The following is a 23,046-nucleotide window of genomic DNA, read 5'->3' as shown; positions in this document are numbered from 1 at the left end:
GTTTAGGGCATATATATTTATGATTTTTATGTCTTGTTGGTGTATGGCTCCCTTGAGCAGTATGTAGTGTCCCTCTTTATCCCTTTTGATTAACTTTGGCTTGAAGTCTCCTTTATTTGATATGAGTGTGGAGACCCCTGCTTGCCTCCACAGTCCATGTGAGTTGTAAGATTTTTCCCAACCTTTCACCTTCAGTCTGTGTATGCCTTTTCTTATCAAATGAGTTTCCTGTAGGCAGCATATTGTTGGATCTTTTTTAGAAATCCAATCTGCTAGCCTGTGTCTTTTGAGTGGTGAGTTTTAGTCATTAATATTTAGGGTTACTATTGAGGCATAGTTTGTATTTCCAGCCATATTTGTTTATTTTTGTTATTTAACTTGACTTGGTTTTCCGCTTTGATTAGTTTTTTCTTTTAGTGTACTACCTCCCTCTGCTCATTTTCATTGTTGTTTTTCATTTGCCCTTCATGCAATATTTTGCCAAGGATGTTTTGTAGTGCCGGTTTTCTAGCTGTAAATTCTTTTAACTTTTGTTTATCATGGAAGGTTTTTATTTCATCTTCAAATTTGAAGCTTGGTTTTGCTGGATACAAGGTTCTTGGTTGGAACCGATTACCTTTCAGAGTTCAAAATATGTTGTTCCAGGATCTTTTAGCTTTCAAGGTTTGTGTTGAAAAATCTGCAGTTATCCTAATTGGTTTACCCCTATATGTAATCTGATTCCTTTCTCTTGTGGCTTTTCAAATTCTCTCCTTATTCTGTAATGTTGGGAATTTTCATTATAATGTGTCTTGGTATGGATCTGTGGCATCCTGTAGGCTTCTTGGATTTGGATTTTCATTTCATTCTTCTTGTCTGGAAAGTTTTCTACATTATTTCATTGAACATATTACTCATTTCTTTGTTTTGGGCCTCTATACCTTCCTCTGTCCCAATAACTCTTAAATTTGGTCTTTTTATTCTATCCCATATTTCTTGGATGTTCTGCTCTGGGTTTCTTACAATTTTTGCTGTGCTGTCTATGTTCTTTTCAAGATGATATACTTTGTCTTTGTTGTCTGATGTCCTATCTTCTAATTTGTCTACTCTGTTGGTGATGCTCTCATTTTTTTTTAATTTGGTTTATTGTTTCTTTCACTTTTCTCTACACACCTGCAGCACTTTTTACTTTATTTCTTTCCATAATACCAGTTCTTACTGGGGTAATGTAATATCTTATTGTGGTTTGTCTTTTCACTCCCTTGAGCATTGGTAATATTGACATTGAAGTGTATTGTTTCCTTTGCTGTAGAGAAATGTTTTAATTTTGTATAATCACATTTGCCTATTTTTTTTTCATTGCCTTTGGGGTTTTCTCCATAAAAACTTTACCCATTCCAATATCATGATGCTTTCTTCCTATATTTATATCTAGTGGGCTCATAGTTTCTGACTTTATATTTCAGCCTTAAATTTTGAGTTGATTTTTTTAACAGAGAGAGGGAGGTCTAGTATTATTTTTCTGTATATGGAAATCCAATTTTCCTATCACCCTTTATTGAAGATACTGTAAATTATCCAATGTGTATTTTGACTGTAGGTTAATGGATTTACTTCTAAGACTTCTCTTATTTTAGATTGAACTATCTTTCTGCACTTATACCAGTACCATGTTGTTTTTCATTGCTGGAGTTTTGTAGAATATATCAAGGTCAGAGAAAGTCCTCCTGATGTATCTGATATGTTAAAGATGGTGTTAATTATTTGCATTTTTTAAAAATTTCATATAAAGTTTAGATTATTTTCTACTTCTTTGAAGAATAACAATGGCATTTTTAGGAGAATTACATTAAATCTGCAGCTTATTTAGGGTGTTGTACCCGTTTGACAATATTGACTTTAGAAATACAGGACAATGGAATGTCTTCCCACTATTTTGCTGTGGGTATATAAAAACAATATAGGTTATTACACATAGGTATATAATCTGAAATTTGATGAGTACACATATACTTCTAATGGTAGAGTAGTTGGATTTCCACACATGAGATCATGTCATGTGCAAACACTGTATTTTTCTCAGGGTTTTTACTGCTGTGACTAAAATATGTGACCAGAACAATAGTAGAGGAGGAAAAACTTTACTTGAGGGCTGAAGGTTTCAGAGGTCTTAGTTCATAGATAGTCCTCCGGGCTCCAGGTGAAGCAAAATATCATGGTGGAAGAGTGTGGCAGAAGGAAGCTGCTAACCTATCTGGAAGCAGAGATACAGGTCTCCACTTGCCAAATACAAATACATACCCCAAAGACAGACCCCAGTTTCCACCTCTTCCAGCCACACATTACCACTTCAGCTAATTCCTATCAGGGGATTAATTCACTGATTGGGTTAAAACTGTTATAACCCAATCCTTTCTCCTCTGAACCTTCTGGCATTGTCTCATATGTGTGCTTTTGGGGGACACCTCACATCCAAAGCATAACACACTCACAAGATGATATGATTACTTTTTTTGCTATTTGGATGCCTTTTATTTCTTAACTGATTGCTCTGCCAAGACTTCCAGAATTGTGATCTCTTCCAGATCATAGTGAGGAAGACTTTAGCTTCCCCACATTGAATATAACATCAGAATGTGGTTTATTATCAATTTTCGTTGTTATATTGAGGTGGATTCCTCTTATGGTTAATTTTTTCACCATTTTTTATCATGGAAGTATATTGATACTTATCAAGTGTATATCTGATGAGATGTTTGGATTAAATTATCCTTTTTATTGTCACTTGACAAAGTGTATGACATTTATGATAAACATTTGTAATTTCCTGAAATGAATCCAATCCAATCATGCTGAATGTATTTTATGTGCTGGTGGATTCAGTTTTCTGGTATTTTGTTGAGGAATACACACACACACACACACACACACACACACACACATACGTATATGTGTGTGTGTGTGTGTGTGTGTGTGTGTTCATCAAGTCTATTGACCTTGAAGTATTTTTATTCATGTGTTTGTTTGTATCTGTTGTAGTAATTTGTAGCAGTAGAGAAAGGATAGTTGTTTTGGGATTGTGTTTTCATCTTTTTGAAGAAGAAGAATAATGCTGTCATCATAAAAGGTGTTTGTAAATATCTCCTTCTCTTTTAATGTTGAGAATAGGTTAAGAGAAATTGCAATTAGTCTTTCTTTAAATGTTTGATGCAACTCAATCATGAAGCCATCTGCTACTTCGATTTCCATTATCAGGGCTTATTTTATTGCTCACTCCATCCTTTGCTTTTACTTGTTTTGGGACAGTTCAGGTTTTCTATTTATGACTAAATCTTTGAAGGGTAATGTATGGCATGTGTGTCTTAGAATTTTTACCTTTCTTTTTTTTTTTTTGCTGTAATGAAAGGATTGTTTTTTTCTTTTTTTTTTCTTTTTATTTTTTTCATCTTTCATACATTTGATTCAAGTGAGTTATGCATTTCCATTTTTCCCCAAATACAAATTGCAAAATCACATCAATTACACATTCACAATGTTTTAGATGATCAGTTTTTTCACATATAATTTTCCCTGAGTGTCTTTAGTGTTCATTTGCATATCTGGGGTGTCATTTGCCATTTCTTCCTCCAAATCTCTGACTTCCTTTGAATTTCCTCTCATTTGTTATTTTTTCTAAATAAATGTTTTAAAATATTGTTTATGTTTTCAAAGAGCCAACTCTTTGTTATGTTGATCTTTTCTATTTTAATTTGTATGTCATTTACCTTTTCTCTGATTCATTATTTTTTCTGCTTCTGTTAAACTTTGGTTCGTTATGTTCTTATTTTTCGTGTTCTTTCAGGTGCAGAGAAATGTCATTGTATGAATTATTCTGACTTTTTAATATAGGTGTAGATTGCAGTAGTCCTCCCTCTTAATACTGATTTTGTTACTTAATATATATTTGATATGTTTTGCCATCAATATTTGTTTAAGAAGTCATTAAATTTCTTATTTGATTTCTTCTTCTCAAATATTCCCACTGTGCAAGTTGATAAAAATGCTATAGTATTTCCCTAAAATAGAACACTCCTAGAAAGAAAAATAAACTATCAACATACTGTCTAACACTGATGATTCTCAACATATTGAGTGTAAGAAGACAGGCAACAGTGGATATATGGTTTGTAACTGAATTTGTGTAAAATTGTAGAAAACACATACATATGACTGATTGCAATATATTGGAAATAGGCTCCAATTCATAGACTAAATCTACATACATTTTGGACTTTTGAGTAGCTGTGAGGATTAGATGAGTTTAAATGAGTACTGCCAACACAGTGTCTTTATCAGAAGAAAGAGAGAGTTGAGCTGCTTCACTTGCTCTTTCTTATGACCTGATGCCCTGAACTATAGTATATGTCTGCCAAAGGCTCTCACTGATGTCAAATAGTTGCCAGATACATGCTCTTGTAATTTCTAGCCTGCATTACTGGGAGGTAAATAAGCCTGTACTTTCTAGTCTGTTGTAGTAATTTGTAGCAATACAGAAAGGATAGTATATCCAAACACAGAGTAACCGGTGGTGGTCTGTGAATTAAAAAGTGTGGGATAGTGCTAGGGTATAAGGACTGATAAGGGCCAAGAGGAGTAGGAAGGATTTCACCACCTCAAAATGTCACTTACAATGTTACATAGGCACAGAATGTCTTGGTGCATTTTGTGCTGCTTTAATAAAATATACGGTGGTGAGTAATATATAAAGAACACAACCATAATCATTGCTCTGGAGGTTGGGAATTCCAAGAACCAATGCCCATGGAATTGACCATCTGGTAAGAGCTGCAACCTCTGAATGTGATCAATTCTGTATGGACACATGGGAGATGAACAGAACAGTTTTAAACTCCAAATGTCCCAACATTTAAGTCGTCTTACATGCAACACCTGAATTGCAATGGCAGGTTAGTTAGCTTTCCATTACTGCAACAACACTCCTGAGCTAATCCATTTTAAAGGAGAAAAAGTTTGTGTAAGACCTTGAAGTTCCTGCTAAGTGATCCTGATATTTTGGACTTATTGTTCAGTGAGAAAATATGACAGAATGATTTTATTTATTCACTGCAAGTAGGGAAACAGAGAGAGCAAAAGGGTCTCCATCCCATTATCCCAATCAAGGGCCTGCCCCCAATGACATAACTTATTCTAACAATGTCCTACATTTTAATTTCCACTAACTTCAAATTTTACCTAGGGGATTGACCAAAATTTTAAAGCATATGTCTTTTGGGGACATTTTCATTCCAAACTGTTATTCTGCCCATGGCCCTCAAAGGCACATGTGCATCTGACAATGAAGATGTCATTCATACAATCCACAAGAGTCTGTAAAGAACTACAAGCTTTCCTATGTTCAAAAGGACAAGTGCAACATCTTCTCTGAGACCCAAGGCAAAGTCAGCTGTGATCCCCTATAAAAGTTGTTTACAAAACCCCAAGTGACGTATTTCCAACAAAAATTGCCCGAGGTTAAATGCTCATTCTAAATGAAATCAAGAGGCAAATATTAAGGAAAAATCAGACCAGAGTAAGACCAAAACTCAGCAGGGCAAACATAAAATTCTAGAGCTCTACAGCCAGCATCCACATCTTGTGGTACCATGATGTGAGCTGTAAAGCATTTGGCTGCTTGAAGCCTGTGGTCATGCTGGTTGCAGTCCACATGATCACTCTTTTGGCCTGGCTGTGACCACTGCCTGCAGCTTTCCTCAGCAGGAGTTCCATGCTCATGGATTCTCAAATTTCCTGGGGTCTCCATCATACCTTTTAGCTTCACTTTGACAGATTCACAAATTGCCTTCTCAGGGGACTCATGCAGGGATCCAAACCATAGCATATACTGTCTAGCCTCACCAGATTTTCTTTGAATTATCAGGGAAAGCCTCCATACCACAATAACTCTGGCATAGTGCATGTCTGCACACCCAGCATCAAAGAGGTGACATGGAGGTCTGCTGCCAGAATAAACTCTAATGGGGTTTACCTGAATCAAAACTACAGTGCCCTCAGTTAGTTTGTGGCAGAACATGGAAAAATGAATCCTGAGGAAATTTTTTCTAAGGCAGCCTGGTGTGACTTTGGCACCCACATACTCTTTTATCAAATAAAATTCTTTGAAACAAATTAACACACCTTTGAGTTTTTTTTTATTATTTGGGGGTTGTATTTTCTTTTATTTGATTTATCTTTTGTCTGTATTTTATTGGTTCATTCTGGTTGTACATAACATTAGGATTCTTGTAACATAGTTGTACATATGCACAAAAAAACAGTATAATGTGTCCAGTAGCATTTTCCAGTATTTCCCCTTTGCTTCCACTCTTCCCTATGCCTAGTCCTTTTTCTCTATTCTACCCATCTTTTGAGGAAGCTCCTCACTGCTTTCCATCATAATTATTCTAATGTACAGTCCTACCAACAGTGCAGAAGTATTCTTTTCCTCCACATCATATCCAGCGCATGTATTGTTTTACTCTTAATGATTGACATTCTAACAGGAGTGAGATGAAATTAGGTACAGCATTTACATAATTGCTAACAATGTTGAATATTTTTACTCAGGTTTCTTGGCCATTTCTCTGTTTATGTTTGAGAGGTGTCTCTTTGTTACTTTGCTCACTCATTAATTGGGTTACTTATTTATTGGGGTTAAAATTTTGATTTCTTTATGTATTCTGGATATTAATCCTTTGTCAGAAGAGTAGCTAACAAAATTTTCTTCCATTCTATGGGTTCATGTTTCATATTTGTAATTGTCTCCTTTCCTGTATAGAAGATTTATTCTTTTCATTATTTTGAGAAAACTATAATCAAATCACTATACATAAGACCTAACATATTTAATATAATTTTACCAATTGAAAAAATTTAGTTTTATCTTTCCAGACCTGTGTACCTGTTAATTTTGGAAAATACCAACTCAACACAGTAAGCAGTGATAACTTTTCCAAGCTTGACAGCACAGCTAATGTTTCAAAAAAGACACACACACACACACACACACACACACACACACACATATATATATATATATATATATATATATATATATATATACCAATAATAGCAGTATGTTATGTATCAATAGCAGCTACAGCTTAGAAAAGGTTCTGTACTCAGTTGAGCAAAAGTGTACAGAAAATACAGCACACTCCATTAAAAAAGGAAAGGAAAACAAAGCAAAAAAATAAAATAAAACAGCAAATTTTTGCTACTGTTGTGATACCTAGCACCATTTTTTTATATTCTCAATCACCCTTTGGAAAGCAAACATCTAGAGTAACATTCTTGAAAATGTCTCTGATAAAGCATGATCACTACTGCATATCATGAAGCGTGAGCAAGAATATTTACATTCATAGTCTATGATACAGTACAGTTCTACATCTTTAATTCCAGAAGACAAAATTTAAAAGGCATTATTTGATATTTGATTCTAATTTTCCAGCATAGGGGCCAAAGAATGGGGTGACACAACTCTCTGAAGAAATTCCTTATGATTTCCTTTAGCTGGAGGCACAGTTCCAAATACTCACTCTCTTTGTGAACATCAATTTTTGAAAGTAGTTTTTAAAATTTTTTTAATATTTTTAGTTGTAGATGGACATAATACCCTTATTTAATTTTATTTATTTATTTATTTATTTATTTATTTTTATGTGGTGTTGAAGATTGAGCCCAGTGCCTCACATATGCTAGACAAGAGCTCTACCACTAAGCTATAAAGCCAGGAAAAAAATCAAAATACAAAAAGCAAAACAAAACATTTATAGGATTCATATAAAGGTGACCAATTTGAGGTAAGCAAGATTCACCCTAAGTAGTAATCAATCAAATTGGTCATGTTCTAATAGTGAGCACTTCATGGAAGAAAGGAGATGTCATGTAGCACTTTGTAGCTTCAAACCAAAGCCAAAACAACTTTCTTTTTTTATTTTGATGGCATCCCATTTGGCATTATTTGACATTATTTTCTGAGCTTTAAGGGTTCTTCTGACAATGTTGTTGCCTGTGCCTTATGTTGGAGTGTGCACACTATGTTTCTCTTCTAAGAGTTGCTGATTTTGTCGTCTAATTACTTGGTCTTTGATCCATTTTTACTTAATTTTTGTACATGGTGAGAGGTAAGGACCTATTCTATATAAGTGTCTGATCCTTCTACATGAAGATAACCACTAATCCTGCTATATTTTTTTAAATAAGATGTCTTTTCTCCACTGTATGTTTTTGGAAATTTCATCAAGGATCAGATGACTGTATCTGTGAGGGTTTGTTTCTGTGTCTTTTATTCTGTACCATTGGTCTATATGCCTGCTTTTAAGGCACTACCATGTTGTTTTTGTTACTTTAGCTCTGTATTATAACTTGAGGTCAGGAATAGTGATTTTCTGGCATTACCTTCTGGGTTTAAAATTGTCTTTTGCTATTTTGGTTCATTTATGCTTCCAAATTAATTTTAGGACTATTTAATTTGTTCTATTTCTATGAAGAATTTCATTGTTATTATGATAGGGATTGCCCTGAATCTGTATATTGTATAACCAATTTAACAGTGTGAACTCTGCCTATCCAAGAACATGGAAGGTGTTTCCATCTTCTTGTGTCTTCCTCAATTTCTTTTTACACCTTCTATGTTTTTTGTTGTAGAGGTCTTTCACCTCCTTGGTTAGATTTATTCCCAGATATTTTTGAGATTACTGTGAATGGGATTGTCTTACTGATTTCTCCTTCAGCAGATTCATTTTTGTTATATAGGAAACATTGATCTTTGTATGTTAATGTAACATGCTAGTTGTTTTGCATTTATTTTTGATTTTTGATTTTTGATATACATGATGTAGAATGTATTTTGACTATAATATATAATTAGAATCCAATTATTGTGGTTGTATATGGTGTGGAGTTTCACTGGTCATGTTTTTAGATAAGAACGTAGGAAAGTTTTGTCTGTTTCATTCTATTGTCTTTTCTAATCCCATTCCCCTCCCTTCCCTTCATTCCCCTTGGTCTAATCCAGTGAAATTTTATTCTTCCCTCCACTTTTCTGAATTTATTTGTTAGGTCTCACCATCTTTTGGTGGAGTATCTTGCTTCTTCTAATTATAGGATCATATTATCTATGGTGACAATATGACTCCTTCTTTTCCTCTATTTATCCCTTTTATTTCCCCTTCTTGCCTAATTTCTCAGGCTATAGTTTCTATACTATATTGAATAGAAGGAGTGAGAGTGGGCATCCTTGTTCCAGATTTTAAAGGAAATGCTTCCAGTTTTTACCTATTCAATATGATTTTGGCTTTTGGTATGCCATGCATTTTCTTTATCATGTTGATGCAGGTTTCTTCTGTCCTATGTTTTTTCAGTGTTTTTATAATGAATCAGTGCTGAATTTTTTTGAAGGCTGTCTTTGCATCTATTGAGATAAACAAGTGACTTTGTCCTTAGTTCTATTTCTGTAATGAATTATATTTACTGACATGTTAACCATCCTTGCATATCTGGAATAAAATCAATTTGGTCATGATGTACAGTCTTTTAATATGCTGTTGAGTATAGTTTTCTAATATTTTATTAAGGTATTTTGCATCTATGTTCATCATTCTCTGTGTTAGGCTTTTTAATTATAATGCATCATGGAAAAGTTTTTTCTCAGTTTGTTGATTTGGGGTCCTGAATACACCCTATATCTTGAGGTCTGACTCACTCTCAGGATTTGATGAATTTCTGTCATTATTTTCCTAAAGAGGTTATCAATTGCATTAGCCTATGTCTGACAGCTCTTTTCAATTCCAACGATTCTTAAATTCAGCATCTTAATGTTGTACCAGAGTCTTTGTATTTGTCATCATGGTTATTTTCTTTTTTTAGTACTGTCTGAATGTTCAAAACTGACACTTTGTCTTCCAGGTCTGAGATTCTGTCTCCAGCATTGTCTGTTTTATTAGAGAGACTTCAAGGTGAACATTTTATTTGATTTATTGTGTCTTTTATTTACATGATTTCTGTTTGTTCATTTTTCAGTAGCTCAATTTCCTTACTGAATTTCTCACCTGAATTATCTACTGACTTCCTTCATTCCTTCAGTAGTTTTTCTATGCTCCCTGAGAAGCCATTGATAATTTAAAAATTAATCTTTTAAATTCTTTAACTGATATTTCATCATTCTGAAAATTTTGGGGGCCAGGTAATGATGAATAATAAACTTTAGGAGGTATAATGTTACAGTTTTTTTCCCTTTTTTGTATTCTTATATTTGGTTTATGCATCTATTGGGATGTATTTCTCTTCCAAAGGGTCATGTTATGGCAAGGACTCCTCTTGCCAAAGGGTCTCATATTGATATATATTGTGAAACTTCATAGGTTCATTCAAGCCTTTGTACTAATATCTCCATTTTTGCCATATAAGTGGGTGCCTATGGGTGGTACATGAAGACCTCCCTAGGGTTCTTGCTTGGTGTCTTGTCTATAGTTCAGGGGATTTTGGTCACTCTTATTATTTATACTAAAATATAGCATATATTTTGGTTAATTTGTGTGTGGAATAAGGTGCACTCTTTTGGTTTGCATTAATTCCACATAATAATCTGTACCCTGTGAACTTGTAGTGTCCCTTTAGACTCCCAGCACCACACAGTATAGGAAAATGACAGAAATCACTGAAACAAGAAATATACAGCATTAAAATAAGTACCTCACACCTACTAGAACACATAAAACCTAGTTACCCCAAAACAGTAATGAGGGCGAAATATTGTCAACAGCAAAAATAATAAATAACCCTGAACTAGATCTGGCATAAAAGTAAACAGCAATTATCAACCATTTCATATATTGTGCTACCAACTGCAGCACAATGAATGTTAGGGACAGTAGTTATTAAAACCCACTATTTCTGTTAGATGGTCAAAACACACTTCAGAGGCTGGGGTTGTGGCTCACTGGTAGAGCATTGTCTGACATGTGTGAGGCACTGGGTTTGATCCTCAGCACTACATACAAATAAATAAATAAAATAAAGATATTTAAAGAACAGTAAATTAGTAGAAAAGAAAATGTAATAGGAAGGTAGAAGAAAATTTAGAATTTTCAAAATGTGAACCAAGAGAATGTATAAGAGACATAGCAATTGATGGTCAGAAAGAAGGAGGAAAATATAGAAAAAAACACAAATGGTGACAGAGAGAGAGAACAAGAGGTTTGGGCTGTTATTGGAAAAAGGAGGGAGAGAAAGAGAAACAATAAAAACCAACAAACACAAAAGGAAACAAAAATAAACCAAAACTCAAGGAAAATTAACTGTCATAAAATATAGTAAAATTGAGAACAAAAAAAATTGTGTTTATGTGTGTATTCATATAAATTGGCATATATATGTGCATATATAATTTATAAATACAGGTATAAATGCATATGTGTACATATGCATACATATAACCAATAAGCACAACAGGAATGATAAAAATAAAAAAAAATATTCTTAATATAAATTAATATATTCTTCCACTGAGAGTCAAAACAGTCAAAAAAGATTATCAATGCTTATGCCCAAGTTTCTTTTCCATGTCTTCTTGGGATATGTACTGAGAAAGACAGAAAGCCCTGGGGGTTGTTAACTCCTTACACTTTTTGTGTTGCTCACCAAGCTGCAAGCTGAAATAGCCTAAAATTGAAGCTGGTTGAAATAGCTATCAGAATCCTTTCTCACAGTATAAGGTAGGATGGAATGGGAATAAATGTCAATTGGAATTTTGTTTGAAAATACCAGTTCAATGCATGCCCAGGGTGGTGATGCTTTATACTTCTGAGGGAAATCCAGATGACTAGGAATTATATGCAATCAGGCCTTAGTGAGTTTGTTGGATGTTGTGTGCTCTGGAAATATTAGATCAACATGTTCCTATGGCTGGGCAGATTCCAATCTCTGCTGGGTTTGTGACTCTCAGGAGCTTCCCAAGAATTCTACTCACTGGCAGGGGATCCAACCCTTTGCTGGTCTTATACACTTCAATGTCCATGAGCACATCCTCCCTGGGCTTAGTTCCTGATTTTATTCATGGCCTCCTTTTCATTCCCCACACACTTCCCTTGGTTTCATGAGCCTCCAGACTCAAAAGGAAAACAAGTTGAACTCCTCTCCAATTTTCTGATTTAAATTCCCCTGGATAAAATCTTCTCTGTGCCTGTTTCACTCATGTTCTTCTCGGTATCCTCTAGGCCATGATAGATGCATGGAAGGACAGTATGATGATGAGATCTCCCAGGTTCCAACATTGGAAAGCTGCTTCATGACCTCCTCATCATGCCTCCTACTGCAGTTCTCTGCATGCCTGTTGTGAAATACAGAGCGTTTTTCAAACACCACTTTGCTGTTCAGCCTCTTCATTGGCTAAGGTTAAGTTGCTCTTCTGATCTACAGGTTTATCAATGCCAAATTTGTTCATTGTGCTTTTCTCTCTGTTGCTCTTTCCTTTTGCAGTTTAACCCATGCCACTGGTGCTGCCACAACCAGACCATAATCAATGTACTCTTTCTTGTTCTTTGCTCAATGAACTCTATTTTTTAATATTTTAATATTTTATAATATTTAATATTTTTAATATTTTTTAAGACTCTCCAAATATCCAATGTTGAATTGCAGTAATTCCATATTTCACCCAACTCACTGAAAATCAGTAATCTTTGGCTTGACTCCCAAGCTGGGGAGCATCTTGAAATTCAGCCTTCCTCTAATCATCTTGAAACTCCCATCATTTGTATAGCTTTGAGCTTACAATAAGAGATGGGGTGTTGAAGATACCTGAGATACACCCAAGGCATCTTTCTTATTGTCACATTGACAACTATTTGGCTTTTGGGAAAGATGGAATCTCACTATATTGATGAGGCTTCCCTTTATTCCACAATCCTTCTGCCTCTGTCTCCCAAGAAGGCACTTACCACTGTTTCCAACATGACTTCAACGTAGTGGCCCTAATTTCATTAGTACTTGGCCCTTTCTTTGGAGCACCTTCACATATTTTCCTTTTCTATGCAAGCTTCAATTTTTAAAAATATTTCCATTATACTCCCCTTTTGCTGCTTACTTTCAAAGTAAATTTGGCTAAATGCTGTCAGTAATACCCAGGCTGTTTCCTGAATGTTGTGCTTCCCTGATCTTATTCCAGCAGATAAGCTAGTCTGTAAATTGGGTGTCCCTCAAATTCTTAGGGCACAGATATAATGCATTCAAATTCTCACCTAAGTATAACATGGATGGCATCTAGTCCAATTCTCAATGGAGCCTTTATTTCTATCTCATATTTCATGAGCATAAACCTAACTATCTTCATTTCTATCAGTATTCTGATCTTCTGAGTTCTCATCAGAATTTCTCTTTCAGCTCTATTCACAGCACACTATCCTGCTTCTCCAGAAGTTTTCAAATTTCTCCCATAATCCAGTTCTAAAGCATTTAAACATCAGCTCAGATATCAACACAGAAACACCCTAGGTAATATGTAACATTTGTCTGTTAATCAACTTTCTACTACTGTGAAAAAATTTCTGAAGCATCAATTTTAAATGAGGAAACATTAATTTTTGTCTAAGGGTTTCTGAGGTTTCAGTTCATTTTGCCCTGCTACAACAAAATGACTGAGAATAGGTAATTTATTTTAAAGCACATGCATTTACTTATAGCAGAGGAGTGGACATTGTATTCCAAGATCATGGCTTTCACTTAAGATCATCCAGTAAGTGATGCATCCTGTAGAGGGGAAAAGTTTCTTTTCTCACATCACAGAAAAGTGAAACAGCAAGCTCAATTTTTCAGTCAGCCTCAATGTTCCACCACTTAATAATATCACATTGGCAACACCTATATTCTGGATAGAACTGATAACAACCATAGAAGACATTCACAGAAAGGGAGACCATGTAGGATTGTCCTGAACATGTCAAAGTTACTTTCAATAGTCTGGTTTGTAATGAGAGAAGTGATTGTGCACTCTGCCAGAGTAAAAGACAAACAGAAAAAAAAAATATGTAATATTCTGTGTATACAGAGTATTTCACAATACCAAAAATACCTGTAAATTTCATGAGTTTTTTAAAATAACAATACATATATATGATACATAACAAGAGCAATAACTAGAGAGTTCACTTATAGATTGTAGATTTGTACAGTTTTAGGGATAAATAATATACTAATATTATGTACTTTAAAGATTACTGGAATATCTGCCCTCAGGTTAAAAAACTAAGACTAAAATATTTCTCCCAAAGCAACAATTCATTTTTATATAATCTTTCTTTCATCACCTCCTCACTTAGTTCTCATGTTATGACGTAAAATAAAATTTAAACCTTCTCACAAACAGAGGCTTGCCCACAGACATACAAAGTCAAATGCATACATACACATTTGTCATGGTATTAATGATTAACAACTATCTATGTGGAGAAAGGTGATAATTTATAGCATACACTTAATGATATTTCTGATCTTCTTGTTCTACCATAGCTATCAACATGATGCCACTGAATATGGAATTTTGGGAGAGGTGTGCTCATTCAAAATCACTTTTGCTTTTTCTCATAAGAAATATACCACAGATGAAAATAAGGAGTACTGAATAATAATAAAATTAAAATTATGAGGAAAATCTGAGTTTTGGGTGTTCATTATATTTTATTTTAATAATATTTATTTAATTGAATGTTTATATAATTTTGAATTTAATATGGCATGTTTGTCAATTGGGTTACAAAACTTCTTAAAAATTTAGTGATTGTTATATCAATACACCACAGTAAATCCCATATTTATGCATAACCACCGGGGCTGGGGATGTGGCTCAAGCAGTAACACGCTCATCTGGCATGCGCAGGGCACTGGGTTCAATTCTCAGCACCACATAAAAATAGAATGTTGTGTTCACCGAAAACTAAAAAAAATAAATATTAAAAAATTCTGTTTCTCTCTCTCTCTCTCTCTCTCTCTCTCTCTCTCTCTCTCTAAAAAGGTTGATTTTTAAGTGATCAATTAATTAAGAAAAGATATAAGAAATGAGTTAAGGGAGAACCTGCAGGATAAAAAGAGCAGTTTAATAAAGTGACTGAGATTCTGAAAAAGAACCACACAGAACTAATGGAAATAAGGGCACTTTTCCTGGTTGGCTTTAGAGCCTGTGCTTGTAGCTGGACTCCATGTTTGATGCTGGCAGTCTAGAGTTTCTGGTGATTCTACTGCTGTGAGGACAGTGTGCTGCCAATGCTAAGAAAGAATATAGATGCAGCAGCAGGCAGGTGTTGGCAATAGTGTCTTGGGTTAGGATTTTTTAATCATAATGAGAAACACCTCCCTAAACTCCCATAATTGATTAGGGGATAGGCCCTATAATGCCCCCCCAACCCTGGAAAAAATCCTGGAAAGTTGACTAGTATTAAGTGTGAGTAAAGTTTGATTTTAGTTTTGTCATGGATAGTCTTTGGCAAGATTTAGTCTAGAAACTATATAGTATTTACCATATGAGAATCAAAACTTCTTTGTTACTGGGTTGGTTTAAAAATTTAGAAAACTCATTTCTATACATTATTTTTTAATTCTTAAATGGTAAATATACCATAGTAAAATAAAATTTTAGATCTAAACATTTACCTTTTTACTACCTGGAGTAAATTATAGTAAAGCATTTGATTATTTACTACTACTTAAAAAAATACTCCATCTTCCATAGCTGAACAATATGATTTAAAAAGAAAAGAAAAAAATAAACAAAAATAGAAAAATGGAAAAAGAAAAACAAATGCCAAAATTCAATAATATCCAATTTTTGGTCTTCAAGATTTCTTCACATAATAAGAAAAAATGAGAATTTTTTTCCTCATCTATATTATTGATATAATAAAATATATATTTGTATGCAAATTAGTAGTAAAGCATTTAATTCCAGGCTGTATAAGCAAGCCTTTGAAGGGCCAGTGCTGAATATCATGCCAGTGATGCTGGTGTTGATATAAAAGAAGAAAAATAAACCTTCCCTTGGATAAAAGCTAGAGTTTTGACACTGCCAGTGTCATAATGTTGCCATGCCTTCTACCAGTTGCTACAGAACTTTGCATTTACTCCATAATTATATGTTTCTACCTTTTCTGTTTAAACACTCCTTGATGATAATGATATAGATTCATTTATATTGTATACATTGATATATGTATAAGAATATTCAATCGTCTATATTTTGTGGGCACACAAAAAAGTGTAATATTAGCTTCATGGTACTTTGCTATGTAAGTTCACTATTTTTATAATGTACTCAGATTTAAAGGCTTTATAGTGTACTTTAAATAGGGAAACTTACCCAGATGTTTTATTTCTACACATTTGCGTATGTGTTTGTATGTATGTGTATAAACCCGTTAGTATATGTGTATTATCTACATAAAAGACTTTATTATTTATATACAAATATACTTTTATTATACAGATTAGGAAAAAAATTCTCATTTTTTTCTTATTATCTGAAGAAATCTAAGACCAGAAATTAGATCTTGTTGAATTTTGGCGTCTGTTTTTCTTTTTCCATTTGTCTTTTTGTGTGTGTGTATTTTTTTCCTTTTATTTTTAAATTATATTGTTCATCTATGGAAGATGAAGTTTTTTAAACAGAAATTTGAATTTGAAGTTCATCTTTTAAATAAATTCTTGTTTAGAGGATAAGTAATGTTAGTTGTCTCCTGACTCACAAACGTTGTTCAAATGGACATAATCTTCCTATAGTTGTGAGATGTTTTAAAGATGTTTTAAAAACACATCCTGTGTTTCAGTTGTGACTGAGATGTTTCCTTAGCAATGTGAGGAGGAAAATTCTTTGTTCTCATTATTATGAATTCATGGATTCCATGTTGATTTGACCTACAGGTGTAATAGATTGGAACTCAGTGAAGACACAGGCATTCCTGTTGAGAACAACCAGCTAATGACTGTGTTTTCAAAGACAATTTCTGTGACTTGAGTTGTCATTTGGTAGATTAATCCCATTTCAAGAGGACTTGACACTAGCCTTCACCTTGATTAATCAGTGACTTACTTTAAGAAGCCACATCTGGGCTAAGAATTTACCCAGCGCTTTCTAACCAAAGAGAAGACTTCTATTTTTTTTTTCTATTCTCCATGTAAAAAAGGTGACAACTGCTCATTCTGTCAGTATGAAGCTGCACTAGGAAATGAACCTGGTTGCACATTATGGTAAGAAAGATGGTGTTTTCAATAGGTGTGCAGGTGTCTACACATACAAACTGATTTTTAAAAATACAGTGAAATTCCTTGTTATTGAGAAAATCAACCAATGGGATGTCAAAACTTGATCTGCACTTTCCATCACCACAAAGGATGTCATATTGATGGCCTGTTTCTACCTCCAAGCAAACCAGTATTGACCACTGTGTCTGAGTCACCAGATAAAGTGAAGTCTAGCCATCTAACAGTTCAGCAGAACAAATTGTCTGTCTAATCTATTCCTACCCTCAGCTGCCGAGAGTTATAAAATTAGAAAGTTCTGAAAACTCTCGTAGACTTACATATCCACCAGTTATAATCAATGCTGCAGATGGTGATGAAAATGATCATGACCAGTTTTCTGAGGAGTGTGATGACATTAAAGCATCTACCCTACAGCCAACTCCTGAAGTTCATAATGGATTACAAGTAATTTTGCTAGGAAACCTGGGGTCAATTTAAACAAGGCAAATTTTGAATCTTGGGATAAAAACTTGACAAACTTAAATTAAATCAAAGGAAATGAAAGAAAAAATCCAAGAAGCAAGGTGAAGTTTCCACAGGAATTTCCCATCTTTTACTCTAAACTTAGCCCATCCCAGGTCTTGAAAAAGAGAATGTTCGGGCTGTGGCGGGGGCAGTAACTCTGTCAAGAAAACAAGGAGAAGAAGCCTTTGTTACACTGAGTCTCACTGAGAGACTGGAGAAACAAAAAAAATTTTAGTAAATGGTGACTGTAATCCACATTAAAGCAGAGCCTTGCATAGAGACTAGGAAAGAAAGTTGAAGCTCCAGGAAATAAACTTGATAAATCACCAAAAATAGTGCAAGTTTCCAAGTCATTGAAAGAGTAATGAGGCATGTTGCTTGGTTCAGAGTTTTCCAGTACCTTGATAACCATTATTCAAATAATTAGGAAGCCACAGAAAGAGAGTTAATAAAGTTGGCGAGATCCATATGAAGGCATTGGAAGAAATTATTGAAAGAGCCAGTGAAAACGTGGAGAATTGCAAACAAAATTCAAGAAAGAAGGACCTCCAAAAGCTAAGGATCCTATTTCAGGAACAAGAAGCTCCTCCACTATCTGAATCAAAACCTTCTCTGAGGACCTGAATGAAAAAAAAAAAAAAAAAAAAAAAAAAAAAAACTTTGGCAGAAGGAAAGAAAGACAAACAAGCAAAAAGGCTGCGAGTTTCATGAAGCTAAAGACTGATAGTGAAGTTAAAAAAAGCAGTGATTCTGTCACCCAAAGTTGTCAGCAAAAGACAATCAGAGGAACCTGCAGGTAGAACAAAGTCTATACAGGAGGTGCACATTAAGATGCTGGAGGAAATTAAACTGGACAAAGAGCTAAGGGTGCAACAGAACACTTAGAGCAGGACCAGCTGTCGGACTCACCCACCAAGTTCACTCTCAGGGCAAAGTGGCAACGTCAAATCACCAAAAGAAAAGGTATGAAAGAAGAGAAGAAACTTCAGGAAGAAAGTGACTTTGCTTCTCAGAGCAATACTACTAGAACTTAGGTTAATAAGGCTCCAGATGAAAACCACAGAATTGATATCAGTAAAATTCTAGTTAAGAATGTGAGACCATGAGAGAGAAGCACATAGAGAAGAAGGAGAGGAGAGACTCATAGAATGAAAAATCAGCTTTGAGATCCCTCTGGGGAGATTCAGCCTCTTGAAATACCCACATCACATCATGGAGACACCAGTACTCACTGCCATGTCAGATATCACATGGCACCTGACTAAAAGCTTCCTACAAAGTCAGTCCAGAAGATGGAGGTAGAAATCTTGTGGATTCAAGATTCCAAATTGAGTGTGAAAGGTTCAGCACAGACTTTGTAAAAACGGGGTAAAGCTAAACCCAAAGTCATTGTGAAGCCATCTGTGGTTAAAGTTTTTTCATCTCCCAAATTGGCCCCAAAATACAAGGTAGTGGAGGGGAATCCTTCTATCATTGCAGCTATGAAGCTACTCAGTTTCAGCAGTGTCCTGCAGGATAGCCCAGCCAAAAGAGCAGCTCTGACTGTTATACCACTCCTCTATGAGGACAAACAAGTCACCATACCTGAGACAGAAAAACTCAGTTTTGTGCTGCCTCCAATCCAATGGTCTTCAGGTTCCTTACCCCCAGAAGTATCTGGCGCTTCCTCATCTGAAATGATCACGAAAACTTACCAGCTCAGCTTTGCCTCAACAGGAAAGCCCCCAATCTCTGAGGGGAATGATTTTGAGAAACTAATATGGGAAATTTCAGGATTCAAAGTAGAAGCTGAGATTGAACTGAATCATGGGGAGGATGAAAATGACCTTTTACACGAGCTCCTAGAAATGATTGGCAGCTGGAGGTGGTAGGAAGAAAACTTAAAAAAACTCACCAAAAAAGTAGACTTAGTTTCATCTATTATATCTATCTGAGGTGAACATTTCTTTCTTTAGTCTCAATTTTATCATAAATTAGAAGTATACCTTTGAATTATCTGTAATGTGTCCTGGATTCTTTGCAGTCAGAGTTTTCCAGTACCTTGATAACCATTATTTTTTTCCACATAGTGTAGTATCCTTGAGAAAAAAGTTATGTGATATTCTTTTCTCCACAAAAGAAGAGACTGAGGGAGATCCAAGTAAAAAGGCTTCAGGAGAACCTAGTGACTCCTTGAGGTGTTTGTCAGTTTGTGTTGTTTTCTCATTTGTGGTATTCTTTCTTTTATATATTGTCTTAATCTACTTAATATTATCTGAGTTTGGATGGAGACATCTGCAACCATTACAGACTAAATTTAATGGTATCACTAAAAAAAGGAAAAAAAAATTCTGTGTAACATTGTATCTTTTTAAAGTTATTTGGAGATTCAACTAAGCGTTGAAGAGGTCTGAGCTGCTCAAGAAGCCCAAAATACAGACATAACTCTTTGAGAGCAATAGCTAATTTATTATTACTGTAATTTTAAAGGCTTTAATGTGTCTCTTGGGTCCCCTGAAACTAATTTCCTACCTCTGAGATTCACTGTATTTTTTATAAAAGATGGCAAAATGATTAGAGAAATTTTTTTTTTAGTATAAAATTTGTCCTTTCTTCAGTACTTGCCTCCTGTTGTCATTGAATTATCACAGGGCCAAAAATTGGTTATTTTTTTTAAAATTTCTAATTCTCCTAGCAAGCTCCTTTGCCTAATATTTAGTTGGTACCCTTTAAGCACCATAGGATAAAAATAAATGAACTCATCATTCAGGATGCTACTATTTATCTACAGGCCAAAGCAGTACACACAATTGTACTCTAGCAGGGATATTGAAATGCTCTTGGGGTGTATGTTATATCTTCCAGTTCTCTTCATTTCTGAATTTAATTTTCTTTTCTTGATGTTGGTCTCCTTCACATCACCTCAATATTTAGACTTGTTAAGGAATAAAAATAATGAGGATAATAATCTTGAAAGGAGACAAATTGTGCACAAGCTGAAGGGGGAGGAAAGAAGGACTTGCCCATTTTAATACTTTTCTGCAGATGGCCATTTTTATTTCTCAAGGAAGATCTGAACCACATTTCAGGTTGGCTCCTAAGGAACTGCTGTTGCATGTGGCTTATCAAGAATTGAACTTCAGGAGGGTTTCAAGATGGCAGGATATAGGGAAGCTGTGTTCCTTGTTGCTCTGTGACAAGGAATTTAAACAGTGACAATATTGTTTCCCTGCAAGTTATTATAGTACCTCTGACCACTGTGCCCTTGCAGGACCTACAGCTGCCCCTCTTGTGCAGGACCCCTGGCAGCCACACCCCTGTGGATCCCTATCTACCATTGTGGGGCTCCCCCAGTTGCCTCTATCTAGGGACGCTGCAACCACTGCCATACTCCCCTCTACGTGGTAGCCTTCACCTGGGGACATTGGAAAAGGTCTGGAGTCAGCCTCCCACCTCAGCAGCAGACGTCACAAACCTGCATCTCCAAACATGTTGCCGAAAGCCATCACCAGGAATCCCTCCTTGCCCCATCTCTGATAGTGGTCGCCATATCCTTTTTTTGATAATAACTTTGAAAGTCATGTCACTTTTTTTGATATCGCTGCAAAAGTGAAAATATGCCAAAGGATTAAATAGGCATAGTTTTGTCAATAAAAAAGGAAATAAGTACAAGATTCCTCTCAATGTAGTGCTATTCAGGGGGTCTCATGTGAAATAATGATTCAATGATCCCCTTCAAAACAAATTGTTTTGGCTCCAGTGAATATAGAAACTTAAGACATTGTAAAGAATGTTAAATATACAGATTTTATGTGCACCTGCTTTCATAGATATGTATCGAAATGAATATATCCTTGTAAGAAGAAGGCATCTACGATTGAAAATTGGGTGTGTTTCACCTAGCCCATAGTGGAATTACATATTTCTAACCCCATAGTATATTTGGGAGAGAGATATTTTCCTGGGATATGCACATGAGAAAAACCACATGTAAATTTCCCTCCAAAAAAAGGTAGTAAAAAGCCTTACTCTGGAGGGAAGACTAGAAGGAAGTCAGTGATATCATTGTCCCCAAGATGTGTGATATGAATTCAACAATATTGTTTTCCAGAAGGCTATGGAGAAATAACAGGTACTATTCAGGTACTGGAAAGTGTGAGTATTGTGCATCCTGTACAGGGCCTATTCAAAAGCCTGGTGTGAACAGGACAATAGCCTGGTGTCTTCTGGAGAAAAGTTAATTACAGGGAATTAAATTAGATGATTCTGCTAACAATCTGCTTCCTGAGATGTGGCTCAATTACTGAAAAGGATGTTACTTATTTAAGTATGTTGCCTTATTTAGTATACCATTAGAACCCACAGCCCCAGGACACAGTTTCTTTCGCCTAGTAGGGCCAACAATGAACCCTTCAGGAACACCTCCAGGGACATGTACAAGGTTTCAAATTTGCCAGTTTTTGGTGACCAGAGACCTGGGCATCTTGGATGATACGTCTGGAATTCCTTAGGAAAATTATGCAGATAATATTTTCCTAACTTCTACAAATTTGAGTCTTTTGCAGAAGGGCATACAAAAGGTTCTGCAGCATCTACCATCCAGAGGATTGCTTAAAAAACTGTAGAAACTCCATGGACTGGGGGAATCACAAAATCTCTAGGCATTATTTTTTCAGGCAAGATTTGGGTTTTGCCAACAGCCATTATTGAAGAAATATGGGCATACCAATGTGGAGCACAGTGACAGAGAATGGGAGAGCAGTGACTAAGATTTGGAATCTCTGATGACTTCATGACTGTGCTGTGCCTGCTTCATGGAATGTTTTTATACAAGGGCACAGGATGCACAGCTGCTATGGCTCTCTGTAAGAGTCTTAGCAGCTTCAACCTTGATCTTAAGCATGTAGATCCCATGGATAGAGGAATTCTCATGGTAGATAACCACAGTGTTTCACAAGTTCTGCTACTCCTCAGACTTCCCACTTAATGGTAACTTTAAACAATGGACCTCCGAGAGCATTACACAAATCTCCTATCATTGCACGTTGCAACTGTGGAAAAGGTGCATATGTATTTCTTGTTCTGTAGCTTTCCTGAATACAAAGAATGATGCTTACATAGTCTTTAACCAGATAATGAGACATATATAGGTAACAATTGCTTGCATATCTCTTTAGATCTGCTTCTCTATCAGAGAGCAGCATTCCATCTGATCCTAGCTTTATATCTACGTGTGTGAGTTATTCTTTTCTAACCCACCATTGCCCCTCGATGATACTGTGAGTTTGACCATGT

General features: G+C 35.3%; 1 pseudogene; it reads left to right on the top strand.

Annotated features, from left to right (window-relative positions):
• The first annotated feature begins 14,346 nt into the window (after positions 1-14,346).
• On the top strand, positions 14,347-19,643 carry LOC143638555 (zinc finger CCCH domain-containing protein 11A-like; annotated as a pseudogene).
• The last annotated feature ends 3,403 nt before the right edge of the window (positions 19,644-23,046 follow it).

Source organism: Callospermophilus lateralis, chromosome X (assembly GCF_048772815.1).
Source record: "Callospermophilus lateralis isolate mCalLat2 chromosome X, mCalLat2.hap1, whole genome shotgun sequence".
Lineage (NCBI taxonomy): Eukaryota > Metazoa > Chordata > Mammalia > Rodentia > Sciuridae > Callospermophilus > Callospermophilus lateralis.
Note: the sequence above shows the minus strand (reverse complement) of the source record. Positions and strands in the feature narration are given on the sequence as shown.